Source organism: Leuciscus leuciscus (genome assembly GCF_965113295.1).
Source record: "Leuciscus leuciscus genome assembly, chromosome: 12".
Classification (NCBI taxonomy): domain Eukaryota; kingdom Metazoa; phylum Chordata; class Actinopteri; order Cypriniformes; family Leuciscidae; genus Leuciscus; species Leuciscus leuciscus.
In genome coordinates, this window is record NC_138736.1 from 1,939,082 (window position 1) to 1,956,073 (window position 16,992).

The window sequence follows — 16,992 nt, forward strand, 5'->3', positions numbered from 1 at the left end:
GTGTGTAAAGATATAATATATAGTAGTCTAGAAGTGTCTTGTTGCACTCAGAGAAATACAATAATGACAAAAGAACATTCAACAAGAACCAGTTATATAGACAATTTATCGCTAATTACGATTTTTTTTAAATTACAAATATGGCTTGAAAATACTGTTTATTGTCAATTATTCTAAATAGCATTAAATAACACTGAACATTTAATACTTTGCAACACTCTTAAATTGATCTTATGATTGTCTGATTTCCTTACAATACCTCGGTTTCTCAAAATCTAAGGAATCTGAAAGTAGGAAGTTAATTATTTGCAATTACTTAAGCACAACAACATATCAATACAAATCTAAAAGAAAGAAACACACAGCAAACAGACAGACAGCACTGGTACATTTGTTCAGGGTTTGTGAATGTAAAACGAAGCTAAACAGCAAAATAATGATTAGGGGAGAACAATTGTCTAGTACAATAATGTGGTTTTGTTTCACAGTGTACTTTTTATTTATTTATATACCCCGAAAGAATGGAAGTGAAATGTGACAACATGCCCCATAGGTGGGGTTCAAATGTTATAACATGACCATATGACAGATTCAAATGTTATCTGATCTAATCAAAAAATGATCCAAGACAAACGCAAATATTTTTCTCAATAAAATACAATTATTAACTTTTTCATATAAAATAATGTCATTTTTTAAACAAAATAATAATGAATCATTTATTAACATTGATTCTCAGTCTTTATTCTCCTTTTTCTCATGGTTTCTCAATAGAATTCATAAAAGTCTAGAATAGAATATCATAGTTCTAATAGAGGCTCATTGTAACGCAGTGTGACAACATGCCCCGCCTGAGCAACTGGGGTCTAAACATGACGAGTGTTCCCTTTCGTGGTCACTCCGAGTTACGTCGGATGGCGACGATTGGGGTTTCGCTTAGAAGCCTATCACCTTCGAGTATATAAAACGAGCCAATGGCAATGAAATGCCATGGGTCTGCGGAATTTGCATAGCGTAACTCCGCCCGCCGCAGGGGGTATAAAAGGAAGTACGCTGGCACAATGCAGATATGTTTTCGCTTCGGAGCCAAGAGTTTTCTTCACTCCTACAAGCTATTCTGTATCATCTTCACTCTACGAGACGAGCGGCTCTTCAGTGTGTTGGTGTGACGGCGTGTTCCAGCGAGATCGCATTGCCTGCTGCTGATCTGTGCAGTGATCTGCCGACAGTGTGTGTGTTTCTCCCTGGGCGCTTCAGCACTCTGCTGAGCTTTTCCTCTCTCTAAAAGAGCTGCACGCGGCACGTCTTTTTCAAGACGGCTCGCTCGTGTATTTACTGGATGTGGGCGCGTGATTCATCTGCCTAACGGTCACGAGCGCTGTTTCGCGTGTTGGGCTGATTCACGCTCGGCAGCGCTCGTGGGTGAGTCACGTTTTCTCTGCGGGAACGTGACCATCGCGATGTTTATAGATCGAGACTCAATGATCCCCGTGTGGGTAGAGTCCCCTCTGCCACACCCCAATCTATCTCTTCCTCGAGAGGGGATACTTTGGCTGGTGGCCAGGGTGATCTGAGGGTTACAGTGTGGCATAATACCGACGAGCATTCCTCGGGCCACGCCCCCCTCCACATCGCAAACCGTGGGGCTTCCGTGTGTACCTGGTTCTTCTTAGGGACCCAGTGTTTTCATTCGGGGCTCCAGCAGGTGGTGTCATGTCACTCACAGCATCACAAGGCGGGCTTGATTCCTCTGGAAATGAGGATTCGACTGCGTTGCCTCCCTCTGGAGTGTCAGCGTTAGTCGAGTCAGATCCAGAGCTGATGGCCATGCTTTCCCGGGCAGCTGAAAGCATCGGCTGGAGTGGCGCCGCCCTCCCCCTGAGCGCTGTAGGCTTCCCGGATGTGCATCAGGACGCTTCCGGCCCGCGGGCGTCCTCCGCCTTCGCTGCACTCGATCGCGTGGCGATCATGGGCTGTATGTTCTCTGTCACTATCGTGGCACAGGCATGCAGTGCTGTGTGTCGCCTTCGCCTTCGAGGCAGTGCTGACTCGGGAGTTCTGTCGGAACCGGCCGCAGTGGAACGCTAGTCCTTCCCTGGCCAACACTGACAGAACGCGGAAACTCGACCACGCCCCCTTGCTGGGACGCTATGCCTCCCATGCCCGGCTTGGTCGTTCCGCCACGCACACTACTGACCTCGCTCTCGGGCGACATCGGTACCTGCGTGATCCTGGGTCAGGTGGTGTCCACTAGAGTGGTCCAGACATGGGCTCAGCCAGGTTGATGTGAGGGGGTCTGAGAATTCATTTTCTCAGCTCCCTCATGTCCCAGGCTGGGCTCCTCGGCGGTGTGGTTGAGGACTGTACCCTACAGTTTTTTGACCCCCCCCCCCCAGAAGCAGACTGAGGCCTTCTGCACCGACGGTCATCCGTCCGTGCGGTCTCCTTAGTCTGCTTCCCGCCGAGGCCACCTCCATGCGGCTCCTCCCCTCGGGCCTTCACTGGCCCTGAGCAGGAGGAGGTCGCAGGAGGGCGGCGCTGCCCGTCTCCGCCCCTTAGACTGCCACGCCAGCCTAAGCAGCACTCTTAAAAAGCCCCGCGGCCCGCTAAACGCCAGGCTAAGCGGCGCTCCTGAGACGGGCAGCTCAGGATTGGCTTTCTTTTCTCTACAGGAGGTGGTAGCAGGGCCACTCCTTCCCCCGGTGGAGGGCCGGGGGAGAATCTTTTGTTCTCCACTCCCCGCTGCTCGTCCCACGACGGGCAGCACCCCTAATGTGGTTAAAGAAAGAATCGAAATTCCCAATCCTGAGCCTACAGAGTCAGAGGGCCGCAGTGCGCGCCACCCTCGGGTCCCGCCACTGCCGCCCTCCTCTGTCCCAGAGGTCTGGGATGACAGCACGCGCCGCCCACGGGCCACGCTCCTCTCATCCCCCTCTGTCGCCAGACCCCTGCTAGAGCACGCCCCCGTGGGACGCGCGCCCTCCCCTGGCCTCCTCTGGCAGGACGCGGTTAATGACCGTGCCCCCGCACAGGGCCGCGATGCCACCCTCGCCGGTGCCGGTCATTCCGCCTCGCTGCCCCACCGACGGTACGTCTGTGGTTCGTATGACCCCGCTGGTGCACTTTCTGGAGGCCTGGCTAGAGCTTCCCAGACTGTCCCGCTGGGTCGCGAGAACCATCAGGCTCGGCTACGCGATTCAGTTCGCGCGATCTCCTCCCCGCTTCAGCGGAGTCCGCTTCACTATGGTCGGTGGCAATGCCCCTGTCATGAGAGCGGAGGTCGTCACCCTGCTGGCGAAGGGTGCGATCGAGATTGTCCCTCCAGCCGAAATGAAGTCCGGCTTCTACAGCCCTTACTTCATTGTACCCGAGAAGTCCGGTGGGTTACGGCCAATCCTCGACCTGCGCATCTTGAACCGCTCCCTTCACAGGCTGCCGTTCAAGATGCTAACGGCCAAACACATCCTCCAGTGTGTGCGGCCGCAGGATTGGTTTGCAGCGATCGACCTGAAGGACGCCTACTTCCATGTCTCCATTTTACCTCGACACAGACCGTTTCTACGGTTTGCTTTCGAGGGGCAGGCATACCAGTACGCGGTTCTCCCTTTCGGGCTAGCCCTGTCTCCTCGCGTCTTTACGAAGGTCGTCGAGGCAGCCCTTGTTCCCCTTCGGGAACACGGGGTTCGCATCCTGAACTATCTCGACGACTGGCTTATCCTAGCTCACTCTCGAGACCAGGTTTGCGAACACAGGGACCTAGTGCTCCGGCACCTAGTCCGTCTGGGCCTTCGGGTCAACTGGGAGAAGAGCAAACTCTGCCCCGTGCAGAGGATCTCTTTTCTCGGTAGGGAGATCGACTCGGTCGCCATGTGCGCGCAGCTTACGAGCGAGCGCGCGCAGTCACTGCTGACTTGTCTTCGTCAGTTCGAGGACAAGAGTGCGGTTCCACTGAAACTTTTTCAGAGGCTCCTGGGGCATATGGCATCCGCAGCCGCAGTAACGCCGCTGGGATTGCTTCATATGAGACCGCTTCAGCTTTGGCTTCGCGATCGAGTCCCGAGGTGGGCATGGCAACACGGCACGCTCCGAGTCCCAGTGACTCCAGCCTGCCGTCAGACCTTCACCCCGTGGGCGAACCTCAATTTTCTACGGGCCGGAGTGCCCTTAGAACGAGTTTCCCGGCATGTTGTTGTGTCAACAGATGCCTCCAACACGGGCTGGGGCGCCATGTGCAATGGTCATGCTGCCGCGGGCTCCTGGACAGGACCCCAGCGCCTTTGGCATGTCAATTGCCTCGAGTTGCTGGCTGTACGTCTCGCCCTGCACCGCTTCCATGCGCTGCTCAGGGGCCAGCACGTACTAGTCCGATCAGACAATACCGCAACGGTAACGTACATCAACCACCAGGGTGGTCTACGCTCCCGCCGTATGTCGCAACTCGCTCGCCACCTCCTCATATGGAGTCAGAAGCATCTGAGGTCGCTTCGAGCCATTTATATCCCGGGACACCTGAACCAGGCGGCCGACGAGCTGTCTCGAGTTCGGCCTCTCGCTGGAGAATGGCGACTCCATCCCCAGACGGCCCAGCTGATTTGGGATCAGTTCGGCGACGCACAGGTAGACCTGTTTGCCTCCCACGACTCGTCCCATTGCGACCTGTTTTACTCCCTGACCGAGGGCACGCTCGGCACGGATGCACTGGCGCACAGCTGGCCGCGGGGCCTACGCAAGTATGCGTTTCCCCCAGTGAGCCTTCTTGCGCAGACCTTGCGCAAGATCAGGGAGGACGAGGAGCAGGTCATTTTGGTTGCCCCGTATTGGCCCAACCGGACCTGGTTCTCCGAACTAGTACTCCTCGCGACAGCACCTCCCTGGCCAATTCCTCTGAGGAAGGACCTCCTTTCTCAGGGACGGGGCACCTTATGGCACCCTCGTCCCGATCTTTGGAACCTCCATGTGTGGCTCCTGGACGGGACGAGGCAGGTTTGAGTACCCTACCACCTGCGGTGGTGGCTACCATCACTTCCGCTAGAGCATCGTCCACGAGACATGCCTATGCGTTGAAGTGGAACCTCTTCGTCAACTGGTGTTCTTCTAAACATCAAGAACCCACGAAATGCCCGATCAGTGTCGTGCTTTCCTTCCTGCAAGATGGGTTGGAGCGAAGGCTGTCTCCCTCCACCCTGAAAGTGTATGTTGCCGCCATTGCCGCACATCACGAAGCAGTTGATGGTAAGTCTCTGGGAAGGCACGACCTGATCGTCAGGTTCCTGAGGGGAGCGAGGAGACTAAATCCTCCTCGTCCTCCCTTCGTACCCTCTTGGGACCTCTCAGTGGTTCTAATTGCCCTGCAGAGTGCTCCATTTGAGCCTTTACAGTCAGTGGAGCTTAAGTTCCTGTCAATGAAGACAGCGCTCCTGGTTGCATTGGCCTCCATCAAGAGGGTAGGGGACCTGCAGGCATTTTCGATTGATGAAGCGTGCCTGGAATTCGGGCCGGCTAACTCTCACGTGATCCTGAGACCCCGGCTTGGATACGTGCCCAAGGTTCCTACCACACCCTTTCGAGACCAGGTAGTGAACCTGCAAGCGCTACCCTTGGAGGAGGCAGACCCAGCCTTGGCACTGCTCTGTCCAGTACGCGCCCTCCGTGCTTACGTAGACAGAACGCGGTGTTTCAGGACCTCAGACCAGCTCTTTGTCTGTCATGGTGGGAAGCTGAAGGGAAAGGCTCTCTCAAAGCAAAGGTTATCCCACTGGATAGTGGATACCATTGCTTTGGCATACCAGCAGCAAGGTCGTCCGTGCCCCCTTGGTGTGAAAGCCCACTCCACACGTAGTGTGGCTTCCTCTTGGGCTCTAGCGCATGGCGCCTCGCTAACAGACATTTGTAGAGCTGCAGGCTGGGCGACAACCAACACATTCGCGAGATTCTATAATCTCCGAGTATAGCCAGTTTCTTCTCATGTACTCGCTTCAACCAGCCGGTGCTAGATTCTGCTCAGGTGTCTTCGCTTGCTCGCCATTCCTCTCCACGGACGGGATACGTGCGATATTTCTCTCAGGTGAGTCTGATAAGCTCTGAGTTTCCTCCAGCACTGGTTACGTCAACGCCTGAGTTATGCCAATCTGCCATAACGCAGCTTTTGCGCTTGACTAGGTGCCTCCATGTGCATGGTTCCCCCTCTGGGCGACCCCCACATGTGTATTCCACTGTAAGTCTCCTTGTGAGCGTGTGTCTTTCCCTTGGCAAGCCACCTTGCCACCCCTGGGGTTTAAAATTCCACCTGCGGCTGGACACCCCAGTGATTTTCCATATGCAGCCCTCTGGGTCATATGTGTATTCTAAGTCCCCCCCATCAATGGCTGGGCATAATTGCATATTTCTCTCTGGAGATATGCTTCCCAGTGTACCTTGGTATCCCTGTGTTAAGTAGGACTCCTTCGTTCGTGCTAGTCTCACAACAGGGAGCTCAGACTTACGCAGGGCACTGGTAGACAGCCGAGGTGGCGTGATTAGACTGGAACCCCAATCGTCGTCATCCGACGTAACTCGGAGTGACCACGAAAGGGAACGTCTCGGTTACGGATGTAACCCTCGTTCCCTGAGTGGGAACGGAGACGTTACGTCTTCCTGCCACTTCCGCTGTACCGCTGAAAAACGCCTGGGGCTAGTCTCGGCTCCTCAGCGAAGACATATCTGCATTGTGCCAGCGTACTTCCTTTTATACCCCCTGCGGCGGGCGGAGTTACGATATGCAAATTCCGCAGACCCATGGCATGTCATTGCCATTGGCTCGTTTTATATACTCGAAGGTGATAGGCTTCTAAGCGAAACCCCAATCGTCGTCATCCGACGTAACGTCTCCGTTCCCACTCAGGGAACGAGGGTTACATCCGTAACCGAGACGTTTCTGCTGGTTAAAACCCTCTGAGGTCAGAAAAAAGGAATGTGAAAAAAGAATCTGTGATATTTCTACTTTTGTATGTGTCCACTTACAATCAAATCAAAACATTGTGCTTTTGTAAAATAAAGAAAATAAACAGGGTGTGCGTTCTGCCTCTCCGTCGCGGTGAACTTTTTTTTCTTGAGCACGTCTATAAACTGAAACAAAACTCAGCGAATCCTTCTCACACATTTATGAGCCATACACCTTTATACACATTTAAGTGTGTACTTTTAAATGATCGGATTCAAACTGAAAACAAATATTCTCTGTTTAAGTCATTTGTATAAAACCAACAGGATGTCCAGTATCTCAAACGCTTGCTAATTATTTTTTAATTCGACACGCCCACTCGCGCAAAAGAGATTCACATGCAAATCTCCACATGGAACGCGAACGCCCTCGTTATCTCAAACACAAAACACCAAAACACTTCACAAGTCTCTGCTTTTCGTCGAGTTTGGAAGACGCGCTGTGAGCTTACATTGGATTTACATCAGAAGAAGAAGAACGCGATTTGAAGACAAGAAAGATGTAAGGTAAGAAATTCTTACTTATTAGTTTGTTATTGTTGCATAAACTTCACATTGCAGTTGAACTGTTGCTAGATATATGGTGAATATTATAATATTTAGACCCGTGTTTACTGTTACTGTGTTTCTGGATATCTGCTCAAACGTAGATATGTATATGGTAATGTTTTATATTTGAGCACGATCGCGTTTGGTTTGAATGTATCATATCGAGGGCTTGGAACCAGAGGGGCGTATGTGGCACTTGACAAACTTTACAGGAGAGCCAAAACTAAATTTTGACCACACTTCAATCAACTGTATTTATTAACCTTCAACCACAACATTGCAACCACATACATACTTATAGGAGTAAGTTCTTAAGTGAACATATTATGGCATATTAACACGATGAACATATTCTAAAACATTGCAAAATCTTGAAAATATGGCAAAAACATCAAATACGCCTTTTTGCCACCAAACATTTCCAATTCTTCTAAAGAAAAATAGGGCGGATCTGCTGATCAATGCTCGAAATGACTGGTCAAAACATTGGTTAAAAACACTCTAACTTCATAACTTTTCATTTTATTTAAAATACTGTATACATAGTCATTTAATTTCATCATTTCAAACTGTTTAACATTTCATTTCTAACTGTTTAATTTCAATTCTCATTTATGAGTTCACATTCATGTCAAACAGTTTAACATTTAATTTCAAACAGTTTAACATTTAAGTTCACACAGTTTAATTTCTCTTGTTTATTACACATTTCATTTTTTAGTTCACTTTAGTTGAACTAAAAAGTTCACTCACTGCCCACTGTCTGAGTGTTATAGAACTCTGCATAACAGTGAGGAATACTCCCATTGGTGCACAGGGTGAGTAGGTCTTTTTTCTTTAAGGCACTGATCACTGGAGGATTTTCATACAATGAGCTGGGGTGTGTGGTTCTGGTGCCTCTGGTGCCTCTTGTTGCCTGTTGTGCCACCGTCAGTTTTCGGAAGGTTGGGGCGGTGAAATCATACTTGAAGAAGATTGTTTTTGGTTCATCTTTCGTGTAGCGGAACCATTTAATCTTCTGCCAATGAACTGATTGTCCCTCCTCATCTTTTGTTCTGTTTTTGAGTTTGTGGTTGTAGAGGGACTTGAAGTCCAGAAAGTCCTTGTGTTCAAGTTCATGTACACTGTATGGGTCGTTCCTTCTTGCCATTCTCACAAGTGTGTAGTAGCCATCATGGATGGCTACTAGACATGGAGTGTGATCAGTAAGGGCTAGCGCAAAATGCGGCATCGGCATCTCGAAGCGGCACTTCCGGCGGCATCTCCAGCTGCCAAACGCGGGAGCGGCATCTCCAGAGGCCACCAGTGAGCGGCACTTCCGGCGGCATCTCCAGCGGCCATCAGTCAATTATGATTTTAACATGATAAAAAAAAATCTGAGATTGCAAGTATTCTGATTATTTATAATAGGCCAACATAACATGTATGTGGCAGATTTAATGCACCAAGGAAAATTATTAAATAGCATATTTATTATTATTTATTATTATTAATTATACCCCTCCTTGAACTGCCACCTTACCGTGGTGGAGGGGTTTGAGTACCCGAATGACCCTAGGAGCTATGTTGTCTGGGGCTATATGCCCCTGGTAGGGTCTCCCAAGGCAAACAGGTCCTAGGTGACGGGTCAGACTAAGAGCGGTTCAAAAACCCTTATGATGCCAAAAAAACCGAGGACCGTGACGTCGCCCGGTATGGCGCAGCCATACTCTGTTTTTAATAAACTCTGTTTTTAATAAATGTGTACTAGTACCAGGCTACTAATATTGTTAATATTTATAATATTATTATTATTAATAGTAGGCCTACCTATGTTTGTAAAGACGATTTAATTTGAAGAATAACAAATGTTAAATAAAATTACAATTAGGATATATTTTGGTGTGTTTCTAATTAATTAGCTACAGTTCTCTATGTAAAAACCTTTAAAATTAGTAATTATAATTTTTCACATGAATAGCCTAGGCTACATGATGTTCAGTTAGCCTACTTTTTATTAAAAAATTGGATTTAATAATTTCCTCTGCGCAGAAACATAACTAATTAATCTGAAAGTGGTATCATCACACTTAGGCCTACTTTGGCAGCAGCCAGCTGGACAATAAAATAATTAATAAAGTTAATAAAATAAAAAATATTGATTGCTGGAGATGCCGCTGCACCGGAAAGTCCTGCCCGCTGGAGATGCCATCAGTGAGCGGCATCTCTCCAGCGGCATCAGTGAGCGGCATCTCCAGCAATCAATATTTTTTATTTGATTAACTGCATTTTAACTAAATAACATTATGTAGCTACCACAGAGTAGCATATAGCTATATCATGTGTAAGCATATCCTTTGTTAATAAAGTTTTGAGTTTCTGATTCTCCGTTAGGCCTATACATCAGAGAAAGCTGCATTGTTCTGAGTAGCCTATTGATACAGGCTATGTAACATTTTAAGTTTCCAGCAAGAAGTGTCACTGTCAATATCACTTTTATGTTTCAGAAAATGCTGTTTATTACATTTTAATTTGAAATGTCATTAAATATGATATAAACGGTTATTCCGTTAATACAGAAATGAGTTCAGTTAATACAGAAATGAGTTTCTGATGTGCTGCATAATTCTGATATTAATTCAAAAAAGCTGTAGGCCTACAAAGCTGAAATTGCGGCGGCATCTCCAACAGCCAGCTGTCGCTCCAGCCGCATCTCGTAGCGGCATCTCCAGCAGCCAATACTTTGTCCAGCTGTGGCTGCTGCCAAAGTAGGCCTAAGTGTGATGATACCACTTTCAGATTAATTAGTTATGTTTCTGCGCAGAGGAAATTATTAAATCCAATTTTTTCATAAAAAAGTAGGCTAACTGAACATCATGTAGCCTAGGCTATTCATGTGAAAAATTATAATTACTAATTTTAAAGGTTTTTACATAGAGAACTGTAGCTAATTAATTAGAAACACACCAAAATATATCCTAATTGTGTAATTTTTTATTTAACATTTGTTATTCTTCAAATTAAATTGTCTTTACAAACATAGGCTATATGAGCTAGATTCAACTAATCAATATACTATTATTATTATTATTATTAATAATAATAATATTAACAATATTAGTAGCCTAGTACACATTTATTAAAAACATATCTGTTGTAGGCCTACTGTAGCCTACAACTGAACAACGTATGTTTTTAATAAATGTGTCTTTTATCTATTATAATTAATAAGGAATATGCTATTTAATAATTTTCCTTGGTGTATTAAATCTGCCACATACATGTTATGTTGGACTATTATAAATAATCAGAATACTTGCAATCTCTGATTTTTTTTTATCATGTTAAAATCATAATTGACTGATGGCCGCTGGAGATGCCGCTCCCGCGTTTGGCCGCTGGAGATGCCGCTCACTGAATGGCAGCTGGAGATGCCGCCGGAAGTGCCGCTTCGAGATGCCGATGCCGCATTTTGCGCTTGCTCTCTCTCAGTGTGATAGTGTGCATGCTGCAGTGGAAACTGCAAGAAGAAAAGTTTCTATTTACTCCCATTTCTATTTACTCCCATACTTCTATTTACTGATGGCTACTACACACTTGTGACAATGGCAAGAAGGAACGACCCATACAGTGTACATGAACTTGAACACAAGGACTTTCTGGACTTCAAGTCCCTCTACAACCACAAACTCAAAAACAGAACAAAAGATGAGGAGGGACAATCAGTTCATTGGCAGAAGATTAAATGGTTCCGCTACACGAAAGATGAACCAAAAACAATCTTCTTCAAGTATGATTTCACCGCCCCAACCTTCCGAAAACTGACGGTGGCACAACAGGCAACAAGAGGCACCAGAACCACACACCCCAGCTCATTGTATGAAAATCCTCCAGTGATCAGTGCCTTAAAGAAAAAAGACCTACTCACCCTGTGCACCAATGGGAGTATTCCTCACTGTTATGCAGAGTTCTATAACACTCAGACAGTGGGCAGTGAGTGAACTTTTTAGTTCAACTAAAGTGAACTAAAAAATGAAATGTGTAATAAACAAGAGAAATTAAACTGTGTGAACTTAAATGTTAAACTGTTTGAAATTAAATGTTAAACTGTTTGACATGAATGTGAACTCATAAATGAGAATTGAAATTAAACAGTTAGAAATGAAATGTTAAACAGTTTGAAATGATGAAATTAAATGACTATGTATACAGTATTTTAAATAAAATGAAAAGTTATGAAGTTAGAGTGTTTTTAACCAATGTTTTGACCAATCATTTCGAGCATTGATCAGCAGATCCGCCCTATTTTTCTTTAGAAGAATTGGAAATGTTTGGTGCCAAAAAGGCGTATTTGATGTTTTTGCCATATTTTCAAGATTTTGTAAGGTTTTAGAATATGTTCATCATGTTAATATGCCATAATATGTTCACTTAAGAACTTACTCCTATAAGTATGTATGTGGTTGCAATGTTGTGGTTGAAGGTTAATAAATACAGTTGATTGAAGGTGGTCAAAATTTAGTTTTGGCTCTCCTGTAAAGTTTGTCAAATGCCACATACGCCCCTCTGGCTCTAAACAATGCTCAAACTTTTGTGTTAGGTCTTTGTTGTTTTGTTGCTTTATTCAATACAAGTTGATTTCTGATGCGTCTTTTTGGCACAACTAGATAGAGCTCATCAAGACCTTTAATTTGATATATAGAACTCATTTTCGCCCAAAATGCCACTTACGCCCCTCTGGTTCCAAGCCCTCGATATTTTGAAAAGCAAAACGCACCAAACGGCTTCATGTTTTTACTATTATCTCATTTCATATCATCATAACGAATGGAAACATTTGAAGTAACATGATAATCAATATATTTTTCTCTAGCTTAGTTGTTACTGAAATCTTTTGGAAGATTTATAGGCTACTATAGGTTATTGTTATTATTATTTTATCCAGCACTGCGCATAGCCTATGCTTACAAGGCACAACAAACCTGGTGTTCATTATATTATATATTGTTGGAAACATTTGTGTGTGTGTGTGTGTGTATTCTGTGAATTTTAAAAAGCAATTTTAACCAGAAAAATCTAAAATTGATTCCCAAAATCGTGCAGGCCTAGTTTCTCTTGATACCAGTATGTTCACTTTTTTTCTTTTCTTTCAGGGACCAGATACCACTGAGTCCTGCTGACTTCAACATTCACATGAGTCTCTGTACATGAACATGGTAAAGTGAAAATCAAACACCTTGGAAATGAAAGGTATGTACAATGTTTTTAGGAATGGCACAAAGGTGTCTGTCTTTGGATCATTGTTTTCAATAAGTGCTTTTTTGTCATTTGTTGTGTATCTTTGGATTATGTTGTGTTGTAAATAAATCCAAACAATCTAAAAGCCATTCTTTTTTAAATCTCCTCATTCTTTGTGCAAGGTTTCTCAGAATGACAGGGCCTGATAGCTCCTAATAGGGCCGTTAGGGGAGGGTCTTTGTCTTTCTCAGGTGTGAAAAGCTTACATATTAATGAGCTCCCGCATAAAGCTTTCTCACACAAAACACGTCGTACATTTTTTAAATCAATATATTGTCTTATCTGAATGAGCAGTCAGGGTGATTTTCACATAGTTTTGGAGCAAATATTCTAGGCTATGTCATACAATTTTCAAAAGTCTTGTGAATAAATAATCAGTATTTCATGGCCTTATTTCAGTGAGAATTTTTTTTTTTGTATTTTCACAAACCACGCATAAATGTCATTATCTCAAAACTACAAACTTTTACATAATGTCACATGCCTGTCCTGTCTTGTGCTGCACATGGGTGTTTTGTTTCACACCACTTTGGATGTCTGTTCTACCTGGTTCTGTTCTTGAATGTTTCTTGTTTTGTTTCTTGTGTTGGATTGCCTTTTGGATTTTGACCTTTGCTTGGACTGGATAATGATTTACGGATTACCCTATTAAATACTGCATTTTGGATCTACCCCTGTTTCCTGTGTGTGGATCGTGACACATACATGCTGCTGATATATTATTGTAGCAGAGTTTGTGCTGAATACAGTGTAATTAGACTTTAGCCATGAAAATGTCACAAGTAACAGAAAAAAACACAAATGTCAGAGCATGTCAGAACACCTCCAGAGCCAGAAAACAGCTCAGACCTCAGAGGGTTGTTTAAAGAACTATCTCAACTGATGATTAACAGATATAAGATTCAAATAATATCACATTTGTCTCATTAAAAAAAAAAAAAAAAACAGAGATGAAAAATTAACATAGGCTAAGTAAGAAATTTACTTTTGCAATTGCAATTTTTTCTCTATATAGTGTTGATATGGCAACTAATAAATACACTAAGAGAGACCGAGTGTGTCAAATATTCTGTTCAGCTTGTCCACTGATATGTGGAATATAGTAGCCTATTGCCAAAGCATTTAAATTATATTTAAATACAGAATAGAATTACTGTACACCACAATAGAAAAACAAACAAATAAACATTCAAACAAACTGCAGATGTAAATTAGCCTATGGCTAACTCTGGTACAATGCATCAAATGGTAACATTTATGTTGGAAATTGTACATGGTCCTTAATAAAAAAAAAAACTAAAAAAAAACAAACAGAAGAGGAACAGTTGATAATACAAAAAACAGCCGATAATATCACTTTCCTTATATTAATTATAATTAATTACAATTATTTACAATAAAGAATATGTGAAGTATTGAAGTATTGTATTGATATGTTGTTGTGCTTAAGTAATTACAATACCAATATATATGTTTCCTTGTTTAAATGAGGATGAGAAATTGAGAATGATTCCTTCATATGCTGATATGAGATGTGTTGTTATGTCTTATATCAGGATGGACATGCGTGTGGTTTTGTTTCTAACACTTTTTACTGGGATGTGTGTCGCTGATTCCAAAGGTACGTTTAGAATAATACAAGTAAAAATGCCTGGATTTGAAAATCTGTAATTATTGTGTATCATAATCAGATTAATTTATTAAAATTATAGAATGAAAAATGGTTATTGAAAATGTGTTATTTATTTATTTATAAAGACTCTATGGTATAATTGTTTTTTTGTACTTGGTAATGTGTGTATAACTGCTATTATTGTATTAACAGTAATGGACACACCATCGTGCTCTTTGGTTCCAAGTGAGTGTTCTTCATTACTTTCAATGTTATCAGTAACACAATAATAATCTTCTTACTGAACATTTGGTAACCAATAAGTGATAATGTACTTCATCAAGACAGTTGTTATTGCAAAATAACCCATGGCTTGCCACAAATAAATAATTTTGGACACAAAATAGGCTTTTCGAGTCTCAGTACAGGTTTTTGTGCCGAATTTCAACCCCCTGCCAAATCATTACCCCCCTCATGGAGTCAGTACCTGATTGCCTAATCCTAACCCCACCCCTAATCCTAACCCCTCCCCCCTCTCAACTAATCCTAAACCTACTGTAATAATTTTTTCTTACTAGGCTGCTGCCACCACCTTCAATTATTTAAGCCAGTATGGTCTGGCACCAGAAGACAACTCACCACCACAACTTCAATCAAAATATGTAGATTTTGTTGATGCAGATTTTATTTGACTGTAACAGCCCTATAGTAGTGCTTTATTATTCTAACTGGATTGATCGATCAAAATTAAGACCTTGACATACATGATGATTCATATATTTAATAAGGTTTAATGACCCTGGAAATACATTTAGAGTGGAAATATCACCTCTTTATGGGAAAGTTTGTTTCTATTGGTGTCAGCATTGTTTTTGGAAGATACATTAAAAAAACAGTTATCTTCTGTGTACGCATCTACAATGCATGAGATGTGTGTCTCACTAGCTGCGCTTAGGACTACATGATGCACCTTTTGTTTTATTTAAACCCAAATAATTCCAGTAGATGATTTAGCCCAATGGTGCGTTCAAGTCCCCCTGGGAAGCTCGTACTTACGAGGTGGGAAGTCATGTTTACGACAGAAAATGCATTCAAGTCACTTTGGTCGGAGTTAGTTGTAAGTTGAGTTAGTTGGCGTTGCTTTCTCTTAATAAATTACACTAAAATACAGCAAGGTTCTTAAACTCTACTTCTAGAAAATGAAGAACAAAGAAATGTGCATCAGGTGTGCTTTGCTTTTTTATGGTTTAAATTTATGAAGCAACAGCAAACTTTATTGTTACATATTACATTGTTATATTATAATGTAATCATATTCTGTGCAGGGAATCAGCTTACTGCGCTGTAAACAGAAAAGCCTGTCAATTTCACAGCTAAATACCTTCTAGTATTGTGGTATTCCGCCATGTTTCTCACTCACACGCCCACAACTCGTACAGATCGGGGCTTAAAGATGAACTGAACTGAAAAAATCAACATTGATAGCGTGTTGTTTATGACAATTAAAAGTAAATTACACACAAAAAAAATATTACAAATATCAATATAGCTTTTTTTAAAAGCAACACAAAAATTGCGTTTGTTAGTATAAGAACGCTGGCAATTCTGATGACGTCACTGGAATGGTAGGACCTGCGAAGGTATATAGGCAGCTGCAACTGCAGGTCCTATACACACGAAAATGAGTCATTTTGGTTACGCGTTTGAGCCTGTGAGGGACAGGCCAGTAGTACCTGACTACCACCACAAGGAGGACGATCAGTTTCAGGCTCCACCTACAGTACAGGATCATTTGGGGGGAAGTGACTGGTGTGGGTGCGGGCGCTGCCGGAGCATAGACAGTGCACCGGAATCGATCTGTTGCAGAGAGGTCAACCTGGAACATTTATTTTTGAAATGCGATATGGAATTAGACCATATCGCATATATCGATATAGTTCAAATTTGTGATCCTTGCTCCCCGCGCCCCCGCTCCTCCTTTTCCACTCTGCGTGCGTGTTTAGAGCATGTTATGTTATGAGAGGCGAATCATGACTACTTCAGAAAACCCAGCACAATAGGAACTACCAGGCAGTGACATAAGTGTACGCTGAAATAAAGTCTTTCACCTCAGAAAAACGGACTTTCTTGTCCTGTCAGCCGTTATCCTGTTCTCGTAGCGCACACTCTTCAATTGCACGCGCAAATGCAGCGCTGTATCACCTCACTGATCAAGTGCAAAAGAAACTACGAGCATGCAACGCCGTTACGTTGTAAATTACACGAAATAAAAGTAATGCAGGTATGATCCAGATTGTATTTGCAATGTACATAGTCAATTATTAATGGAGCAATAGTGGTTCATGGTAGCCTGGCTAACGTCAGACCAAGTCTCATTTGAGACTTGGTCTGGGAACCACATGTTCATTTTCTCGTATTTGAGGCGTGGTTTACGAATGCCCAGAGCCGTTTATTGGGCGCTATGAATGTCTATCAAATGCGCCTGTACGTAGCTCATAGCTAATCGCTTCAATTATACCAGATGACTTATGTAGAGCGACAGAAATTCGACGAGGAAAAAGACGATGGGTCAAAGA

At 43.7% G+C, this 16,992-nt stretch overlaps 1 protein-coding gene and 1 long non-coding RNA gene across 2 annotated transcripts in view; both read left to right on the forward strand.

The window, feature by feature from the left end:
- The window catches only part of LOC309510889 (uncharacterized protein), a 264,657-nt gene that overhangs the window by 237,768 nt on the left and 9,897 nt on the right, over positions 1 to 16,992 (forward strand). The window lies entirely within an intron of this gene.
- LOC309511012 lies at positions 696 to 14,120 on the forward strand. Its single transcript, XR_014210473.1, has 2 exons — positions 696 to 879; positions 13,652 to 14,120. It is a non-coding gene; the product is annotated as an uncharacterized lncRNA (long non-coding RNA).